The sequence below is a fragment of the Leucoraja erinacea genome, chromosome 26, assembly GCF_028641065.1.
Source record: "Leucoraja erinacea ecotype New England chromosome 26, Leri_hhj_1, whole genome shotgun sequence".
Taxonomy (NCBI): Eukaryota; Metazoa; Chordata; class Chondrichthyes; order Rajiformes; family Rajidae; genus Leucoraja; species Leucoraja erinaceus.
In genome coordinates this window covers 18,400,247-18,411,008 of record NC_073402.1, presented here as the reverse complement: position 1 = coordinate 18,411,008, position 10,762 = coordinate 18,400,247, and the positions used below count along the sequence as shown (strand labels likewise).

Sequence of the window (10,762 nt, the reverse complement as noted above, 5' to 3'; positions counted from 1 at the left end):
TCCTAGCTAAAGCGTTTTTCTCCAATAGCCTGGTATTTGAAGACATTTGTACAAGATGCAAGAGAAAATGCACATCGACTGACAGGGGCAAGCAGGCTTCCTCTGAACGATGAGCTGCTCTGACATTAAGTACAACGCCAATCACAGAAGAATGATTCAAATAATGAGAAAAGGAGTAAATGCAGAAGGGGTTCCATCTGTGCTTGAACATGCAAACTGGCTCCCTTCTCACCAGCTGGCTAAAGTGCAGCAGTGGAGAGGGCTATGGATATCTCAGCTTTGGCCCACCCATCATCTCTCCCAATTCCTAGCGCTCACAGTCTCACATAATACAAAGGGGAAATAATAGAGTGAAAATATACTGAAAAAACCACCCCTCAAAAAAACCTTCCCCAACCTTCAGCTGTTACTGCTGGTAATAACTGTACGAATCACCTAATAAATTTGAAAGGCTGTTTTCTTTCTGTTGTATTTGGTTAAATCTCTTCACATAAAGAAGGGGATTATTTGTTCTTTCTGGAAATGAAAATGAAAGCGGTCCTTCAACTAAATAAAACGCAGGCCATTCAAAAAAGCAATAAAACAAATGTGGCCTAAAACCTCCCCAGTCTGGGCAAGCAGTAGAATAGAGCAACATATCACTGGAACTAAAAGTTTTTATGAGAGTGCATTCATAAGCCACGATTCAAATGTCATGCATGTTTCCTTAATCCCAATAGCCGTGAAAGTGTTGTCTCAATAAGGCAGCTGTATTAGCTGCAATCGAAAAGTTTTAGGCTTGACACAAACTGGCTTTACTAAGAGAGGATCATGAGCCAGGCAGCTGCACTGTGAATAGCCTGAGAGGGATTCACGGCTTGATCCACTCCACAGTATCAACTGTTTTTTCTCGCCACCCTTCCATTCAAATGTTTAATGCAGAAAAGAGCAGCAAAATGGTACAAGTTTAAAGAGCATGCAAGCAAATTGGCAACAATAGTGGGGACAAAGGAGTTCAAACGATTGAAGTTAATCTCCAAGAGTTTGGTAATAAATTCAGTAAAGCTGTGTGAAAATTTGGATTAACCTCACCCTCTTGAGAGATTGAATGCCCAGGTTTAACATTGGGAAGAGCGAAATGAAATGCATGTTTAGTCAGTTCCGATACTCTGAAAGCATAATGGAAGGAGGAATACCTTTATGAAGTGAAGGTTAGTTTTGAGTCCAGAAGGATGAATCAGTTTTGTTCTCTATGTCACTGAGCCACATAACACCCCTATTTTTATTGTGGATGCTGGTGCATGGAGCCGCCACTTTTAGATTTGCTGGTGTGTATTTCTGCTGCACAGTCGATTTATATTGCAGCGTTATACATGTGATAGCTTGGCAATCAGTTAATATGTTTTCCTTTGGATTTTTCTTAATCTGGCTAACAGAAAGCTAGAGAGGTTTTCTCAGGTCAAGTGAGCTCTTTTGTTTTTATTAAGCAAGTTTCGTATTCTTCTCTTGTGCTTTTGCTGAAATTCTTTCCCAAAGTGACTACATGATCATTTTAAAATTGCTGCCGACTGCAATTAATTGATTTTTTTCACCCACCGTGTTTCTTTGCCAGGATCGCATCGCTCACCAAAACCATTTCATGAGCATGAAAGCGAGCAATCTAAAATAAAACTAGAAAACGTTTGAAATGTTCAACAGGTGGGGAAGTATTTATGGCAAATTCAAATTGATATTCCAACATAGCATCAGGTCTGAAGAAAGGTCTCGGCCTGGAACGTCACCTGTTCCTTCTATCCAGAGATGCTGCCTGTCCCGCTGAGTTCCCCTAGCATTTTGTGTCCATCTTCGGTGTAAACCAGCACCTGCAGTTCCTTCCTGCACATAGCATCAGTTCTGTTGAGAGATCATTGATTGATTGAAAACGACAGCATGGAAACAAGCTCTTTGGCCCACCTTGTGCAAGCCAACCATTGTAGTTCCGGGTTATCCCACTTTCTCATCCACACCTGCACACAACAGGCAATTTACAGAGGCCAAGTAACTTACAAACCCGCGCGTATTTGGGATGTGGGAGGAATCCGGAGCACACAGACAAAAACTCATGCAGTCTCAGGGAGAGAATGTGCAAACTCTACACAGGCAGAACATAAAGTCAGGTTTATGGGCACTGTGAGGCAGCTGAACTGTTTCTCTCTCTGCAAATGATAAGATTTCGTAATATTTTCTATTTAATTTTTACCGTGGGAAGATTGCTTTGGGTGGTAAAATAAATTTTCTCTGCTGCCCACCAGTATCAATCAGATGTCTAAGGTACTTCTGATAAATGCCATAGATTGCTGGGACATGTAATTAAGGGAGCATTGAGCCGCTCTGTGCTCCACGCTCACCTAACTACTATTTTTATGTTGCATTGAAAGTTGTATTTTTCCAATTAAAATTACGTATCCAAGTCAATTCCTTCCTTCCTGCCCTCCAGGATTTTACTATGATTTATTATTAGACATAAAATTCTTGCTGCCTCTGGAGACCTTCAGCAATGATGCCACATTTGCAAAGGTGTTGGCCACAAATAGGCTGGATGGTTCAGGCTTATCCATGGCCATACATATTCATCCTTTATCGAATCCGATGTTTTCTTGAGCCGGTTGGTAATGACTGATGGTGAACACATCCTTATATATATATATATTTATTTTTTTGCGCCTATCTTCAGTTTAAACCAACCAACGAATCTGCTGTTCCTTCCTACAAATCTTGTCTGCTCCACTGCAAAATCACCTCAAGGTATGCCTACGTTGAAGAAGTTCTCCTCCTCGCTCCGACAAAAGTTCTGCAAAATCACCTCTCACTGCGTCACCTCTGTGATTCCTCCTGCTCTCCAGCTCTAAGACCATGTTTTAACACACTTACTGCTTTTTTGCATATCTTTCATTCATTTGTTCTATATAGCTCTATATCACCGTCTATATCTCTCGGCTCTCTTTCCCCTGACTCAGTCTCGACCCAAAACATCACCTATTCTTTTTCTCCAGCGAGACTGCCTGACCCGGTAAGTTACTCAGCTTTTTGTGTCTATCTTCAGTTTACTGACAGATTGACCAGCATCTGCAGTTCCTTCCTACGCATTTAATTACCTTATCGAGTTGCATTACTTGCTGAGCCACCCATTCAAATGCCTTGCGCAACATACAAAAATGTTTCCTAATCTCCTCTTCTTCCTCAAAAGCTTTCTGTACCCTGAATCATTTTCTGCCTGGAGTTAGGGGAACTAATAAAAATCTCGAGCTCTACATCAGCCGCTAGGCAGGGAAGAGCAAGTGTCTGAGTTAACCCATCCCTCCCCTTATTACTGCCCAACTTGTTTCATTTGCCCTCCTGCTGAATATTGGATAGTCTTTTAATTCGTTTTAGTTTTAGTTTTGGAGATACAGCCCAGATGCTGGCCCTTCGGCCCACTGAGTCCAGCGATCCCCGCACACTAACATTATCCTACACACACTAGGGACAAGTTACAATTTTACCAAGCCAATTAACCTACAAACCTGTACTTCTTTGGGATGTGGGAGGAAACTGGGGATCCCAGAGAAAACCCATACAGGTCACGGGGAGAACGTACAAACTCGGTACAGACAACAACCATAGTCAGGATCACACCCGGGTCTCTGGTGTTGTAAGGCAGCAGCTCTGTCACTAAGCCACTATACCGCCCAATGTTTCACGTGCATGGGATGCATATATCCAACAGTCTATGTCACATAACGTCAGAACACTAATGTTGTTTTGGCACCTAACTGTATTCATTGGAATTTTTTGAGAATTTTGGAATTTTTCACCCCCTTGCCCACTCAAGTAATTCTATAAATATTGACACTTTCGGAAGCCTAGCCTCTTCAGGATCATCATGCATGAAGGAAAGGTATTTTCTCAAAAATACCTTGTCAATCACACTTAATATATTGCCGACTTATCCAGAATGTAATAGACATTCTGGATTAAGTTGCAGGGACTTTGACCTTATGAAGACACTAAAAAAGATTAAAGGTGGATCAACCTCGCCATCTAAACTGATGATTGTGTTACAGCCTTGAAGCAAAACGAAAAGTATTTTTCATTTTACAGTAGCAAGAAATGTAGCTTGAACCAACTTTGTTTAACGTTTAACTAATTCCTATGCCTTGTTCAGCCATTTGGCAATGAGTGATGGTCAACACATCCTTACATGTGATTTAATTAGTCAAGAGGTGTGGTTGGGGGTTGTTTTATTCACTGATTCTGGGCAGATTCGGCAAGGGAAGCTGTTTGCAGTTCTGCTTACTCAGAAAGTCCCTTGCCATCTGTCAGCAAAGGCAAACATCAGTGAGGAAATTCATCACAACCATCAATGCACCAACAGGTTCTTCAGTTAACTTGGTGGCACAGGTGGCAGAGCCGTTACCCCACAGCGCCAGAGACCCGTGTTCGACCTTGACCTCGGATGCTGTCTGTGTTGGGTTTGCACGTTCTCCCTGTGACTGTATGGGTTTCCTCCGGGTGCTCCGGATTCCTCCAACATCCCAAGGTTGTGCAAGTTTGTAGGTTGACATAGAAACATAGAAACATATAAACTAGGTGTAGGAGGAGGCCATTCGGCCCTTCGAGCCAGCACCGCCATTCATTGTGATCATGGCTGATCATCCCCTATCAATAATCCGTGCCTGCCTTCTCCCCATATCCCTTGACTCCACTAGCCCCTAGAGCTCTATCTAACTCTCTCTTAAATCCATCCAGTGACTTGGCCTCCACTGCCCTCTGTGGCAGGGAATTCCATAAATTCACAACTCTCCGGGTGAAAACGTTTTTTCTCACCTCAGTCTTAAATGACCTCCCCTTTATTCTAAGACTGTGGCCCCTGGTTCTCAATGAACCACTGTAAATTGTCCCTGCTGTGAAAGGGATAAAATCAAATTTTGGTGAACGGGGTGATCGATGGTCGGCATGGATTCGGTTGGCCGAAGGACCTGTTTCCATGCTGTAACTTTCAATTAATTTTAAATTAATCAATTGAGGAATAGGGTATTTGAAAATTACTTCTTCAAACCTAACACAAATTTGATGGTGCACTGGGCAGCATTGACCCTGCCATTCTATGTGCTTCTGAGACGTGGACAACCATTAGTAGGCACCTCAAGTCATGGAAAAATACTATTAATGTTGACTCTACAAAATCCTCCAGATTCACTGGGAGGCCAAGTGAGTCAACACCAATATCCTCTCCCAGGCTGCATCCTCTGCATCGAGGTTCTGGTTACCCACCACCATGTTTGTTGAGCAGGCCGCATCATTCGCCTACGTGCTCGACACGTGGCTATCACTCTCCATTCCAAGTTGTGTCACGGGAAGAGATTACCAGGCAGAAAGAGGAAAAGATTCAAGGGTGTTCTCAAATCTTCCTTTGAAAAACATGCAGGATATTAGGAATCCCTGGTCTGCTCGACGCAGAGAATGAATGGAGCCATGAACCTTGGGCCCATACCTTGGTTGCACGCAGAAGCCTCTTGTAAGTGGCAGAAGGAGCGGACCACCTCACAAGCCCCCCACCTGCCTGCCCCATCTGTGGAAAGGTCTGCAGTTCCCTCCCTGGCCTTATCAATCCCATCAGAGCTCACTGTTCCTAGGAAACTATCTAAAAAAGGTTTCAGTTGCCACAGCTATGAGTGTAATCAGTTCAGCCCGGGCTATTAGATAAATGGCCACGTGATAGCTAAAAGCTATACAAGTGAATGGTTTGGACTGAGGGGAAAGACATTAGCAACAACTGACATTATCCACACCACCCCTCTAATCGCCAAAGCTATTCCATGCATCATGCATACTGCACCTTTGGCTTGTCCACTTGTCCTGTTTTGAACCCAAGTAACTAATCCCTTTTTAAATGTTGCTTTCAGGACATTTCTAGATGAGACAAAAAACTCCGTTATTTTCTCTTAATAACATACTCTACTTGGACATTTTGATTAGAAACCAAACATATATTTTTAAAGGAGTAACATTAAAACAGATGTGCTGTAGCTACGGATTTAGAAAATATCAATACATCTTAAGTTCATTGTATGATACAAAACAGATTGCCACATTGACAACTGCAGAAGAAACTCAATACTCAGTGTATTTGATAGCTTGAATACAAATATCTATGAAGGCTGTGAGTCATAAAGTCAATCTGGCTGGTTAAAGTTGATTGAAGATGACTGGGGTTTTAAATGCCTTCTGCTGATAAGGCCTTGCCCAGGTACACTGGCCCTGGGCTAAGGAGTGGAGCCAACCCGTGGATAATCATCTCTTGTCTCTTAGATCATTTAGCTCGGTCGGTCACCCTTTCAGCCATGCATGAAAATAAAACTAATCTGATTAAAACAGAAGGGGAAACACATCAAAGTTTACTAACAAAGGACAGGGACAGGCAGAAATCCGGTCGCTCCATAGATCTCCGCTGCTCTGTTTAGGCACATTAAACATAAGGGAGTGAAGCAAGGTGCAAGAGATGACTAAACCTAGCACATGGCAATTAAACGCTGCTTAAACACCCCCAAGGTATGGCAGCATGCTTTCTGTCACTTTAACAGTCTCTTAAGGAGACAGTCCATCTTCAGGAAAAGCTGTAGTGCACAGTCTGACAGTATTGCTCAGTGCAGGCTTTCCTCTGAATGAATCAGGAAATCCACATAAAAGGATTGACTCTTGGCACAAGGCTCCATGCAGTGGTTGAATATTGAATATTGTGTGTCTGACTGACTGAGCCCCACGAGTCAGTTATTATTCAAATTACCTGCAGCAATGCAGCCAATTACTGCTGCACAGAAGGACACAAAGTGCCGGAGTAATTCAGCGGGTCAGGCAGCATCTCTGGGGGGCACGAGTAGGTGATATTTCGGGTCATTTCTGAAGAGGGGTCCACACACAAAATGTTGCCTATTCACGTCCTGCAGAGACGCTGCCCGACCCACTGAATTACTTCAGCACTTTGTGTCTTTTTATCCAGCAGCAGCAAATCTTTCTGACTACACCAAACGACAAATCAATGCACCAGGAAAAGAGAGATGCATCTTCAGTACTCATCCTATCTACTTGCTCTCATTTTCTTACTTCTCCCAGGAGCATAGGAAAACAGGTCCCAGGAGCCCATCCGTGGTCAGTCACCATAAGCACCTTGTATAAAAGCAACTGAGCTTGGATTCAACCACAAAAAAATTCAGCTCCATTGAAGTCAGTAGGATACATTTCTGAGGGAGAGTAAAAAACCAGAGGTGCCATTTACACCATTGACCAGGATCAATTTCTAGCACATAAGCATTAATGTCAATAGGGATTGCAAAGAAGGGTTCAGCAATCATCAGAAGTTACGAACTAGTTTTCTAGTTATAGAGTCATCGAAGCATTGAGCTATACAGCATGGAAACAAGCCCTTTGGCCCACCTTGACCAAGCTGACCAACTTGACATATTTTGCTAGTCCCATTGCCTGTCTTTGGCCCAGCGTCTTCCTGTGTTAATATCTGTCCAAATGTCTTTTAAAAGTCATAATTGTATCTTCTATAGCTTCCTCTAGTAGCTCATTCCCAATTCAGGCTACCCAAGGAGTGAAAAGGTTGCCCTGAAGTCCCTCTCTACCCTGGCATCGTATGCCTATTCCCTCTACTTTTAGAATCCTCTACCCTGGGGAAAAAGCATTGGAAGTGTTTATTTTATCCACGTGCTTCATAATCTTGTGCACCTCAATAAGGTCATCCCTCAACCTCCTGGGCTCCAAAGAAAAAAGACCCTGCCTATCCAACTTGTCCCTATAAATCAAGCCCGTCCAGGTAACATGCTGGTGAATCTCTTCTGCACCCTTCTTTCCAACTTCATTATGGTGAAGAAATGGTTCAATTATCAACAGGCATCAACAAGGGGTGGCACAGTGGTAGTGTTGCTGCTTTACGGCGACAGAGACAGGGTTCGAATCTGACTACGGATGCTGACTGTATGGGGTTTGTACATTCTCCCTGTGACCGCATGGGTTTCAGCCGGGTGCTCCGGGTTTCTCCCACATTCCAAAGACATACAAGTTTGTAGGTTAATTGTCTGGGAAGGAACAGCTGATGCTGGTTAACACCAAAGACAGACACAAAATACTGGAGTAACTCAGGGTCAGGTAGAATTGCTGGAGAAAAGGAATAGGTGACATTCCAGGTAAGGACCTTTCTTCAGACTCTGGGACCCGAAACATCACCTATTCCTTTTTACCAAAGGTGTGTAGGTTAATTGGCTTCTGTAAATTATCCCTAGTGTGTGGGATAAGGCGAGCATACTTGGTGAGCTGAAGGGCCTATTTCCGTGCTGTATCACTAACGTTTTACTAAAGTTAAACAGCAAATAAAACGAGGTATGGCAAGTGGGAAGTTTCAAAGCAGCAAAGTGGAAAGTTTAGATGCTGTTCCTCTTGGTTATTGGGAATTGCAGGAAGTCCTACATGCAGAGCACCAAACTCATAATGCTTTGTCAATCTCAGTTTGCTCTTCCTGGCCAAGTTATCAAACATTTAATAAAGCTCGTAATGGCTACAACATTAAACAGTATTTAGGGGTATAAACTATTCATGTGGACTATATTGAAGGAATGAAATTGTCTGAACAATACAATGGTTCTGGCAAAGCTGAAAGTGGAATTATTTAAACCTTCTCAGCAAATTCCGAATGTTGCATGTTTAAATCACAAGTCACCAATTTCTCCGACAGTATGCTGAAGATTCCATGCTCTGACCTGATGTGCAGTCCTTGTTGAACAAAGGATTCTTCAGGGTCTAATGTAGATAAAGGCAGTAACAGTGACTCAGTTGACCACCCGATGAACCTAGCGATGGATGTTGGGCACTTTTACATCATCTCCACTTGTCCCAGTTTGTTCAACATTTTTCAAATTCTCAGCTCCGAACATCAAATCCCGGTTCACTTGGAGACATAGTCATCTAAAAAAAAAACATAAACTACTGCAGCATCATAATAAGGAAACATTTAAAAAAGTGTCTTTATAATACTTTTCGGAATATCCCAGAGTGACTTACCGCAGATGAAACTGCTGAATGGAGAAAATCTGGAAGGTAAATTACACACGACAAGCTCCCACAAGCAGCATTGCGATGATAGGAAGATCATGTGTTTAATAATACTTGTGATGGACAAACATGAGCCTAGACACCAAATAGTGCCATGAGCTCTTCCACATCCAAGAAAAATCGGCTTGTGCCTCAGTTAAAAATCACATTCAATAAACAGCACAGTACTCCCGAGCAGCTGCACCAAAGCAGTAGCTTAGATTGTTGTGTACAAAATTCTGGAGTGGGGTTTAAACACATAACTTTCCAGGCCAGAGAAGAGCCATGAACAGCACACAACTTATCAATAGCTGAATGAAAATGCTTGTTTTCACCTTGTTGAAGGTGCTTATTCACACCAAGAACAAGTCGAACGTTGTTCTATAATTCTCCATACCTGTGAACCTTGACATGAAACATTGGCTGGCCACTCAACTATAGTCGTATCACAACCAAGTATTTCCTGTTTGCTCCCAACTTTTGTTCACTTTGCAGAAGTAGGGTCCTTGGCTGATTGTCACCATAGCAAACTCAGAAGCCTTTTGTATCCCGATTCTTGTGTGGTTGTGGAGGAATTGTCACTGTTAGCAGCAATACAGATATCATCATCGGTGGTCACTCGAAACGAGTACGACTGTCCACTCAGGGAGGACGCCTGTGCGTGACTTTGTTTAACATGGGGAGACTGGTGCACAGACAGCCACCACATGGCACTTGACAGACCTGGGTCAGGATCCAGTGGCATGGAGTCCAATACGATCGGAGACCCTTTTCTGCTGCAGCCTTCATCCGCCTTCCCAGCTGTCGTGACGCTCCACTAAAGCCAGCCATCGTCCTCCGCCTGTTCCACCATTGAGGTCTTGGTTGGATTGCTCTTTGTCAGGTACCTCCCCCTCGACCTTACTGCCATGGGTGGCCCTACCAGGAGCATAGCTCCAGATAGCATCGCTCTCAGGATCTCAGGACCACGCAAGCTTCTCTACCACGACAAGGTGACAATCCACGGAGAAGAATATACTGTGTGAAGATCATAATTTGTGATTGCTTTCATGCCCTTACCCAATGATTTCTCAAGCTTTTAAATTGACACAAACAAAATTTGCCAGATGGTGAGTCCTATTCATTATCAATAACCAAACAGCCCCAGAGATTGAGCCAATGAGGCAAATTGTTACAATGGGCCTATCCTGATAACTGCAGTTAAGACACAAACATTCTAGATTTCTTGCAAATAATACCAAGTTTTGAGAAAAAAAGAAAGATGAAATGAGTTCTTTGCCTCTTGTTTTATTCGTATCAACGTGATATTAGCCACTGCTATTTGATTAGTTGCCTACTGTTCATTGTGGAGTATTTTATTGTTATTGCTGTTTCTTCAGATATGCTTTAGAGTTTAATTTTTTTTTTAATGTAACCAGTGTTTGGCTACAATCACCGTTCATTAGAAATGAGCTAAAATTAAAACCACAGTCTACTTTCCAAATCACATCCGAGATCATTTTTGTTTACTCATTTCACAATATTGACCATGTTAGATTAGGTGGTAGCTTTATTGGAAAACTCCGATTACATTTCTTGGCTGTAATTGTCATAAAAGAGGTCCATACTTCCAAAGTGGGTGTGTTTTATGTTCTGTCCTACATGTTTAATATTCATAGCCTGAATACTGCCTGGG

General features: G+C 42.7%; 1 long non-coding RNA gene across 1 annotated transcript; it reads right to left on the bottom strand.

Annotated features, from left to right (window-relative positions):
- Positions 1-1,667: 1,667 nt before the first annotated feature.
- LOC129709737 (uncharacterized) lies at positions 1,668-7,387 on the bottom strand. Its single transcript, XR_008725556.1, has 3 exons — positions 6,404-7,387; positions 5,837-5,910; positions 1,668-1,872 (listed from the first exon to the last, which is right to left on the bottom strand). It is a non-coding gene; the product is annotated as an uncharacterized LOC129709737 (long non-coding RNA).
- Between the last annotated feature and the right edge of the window lie 3,375 nt (positions 7,388-10,762).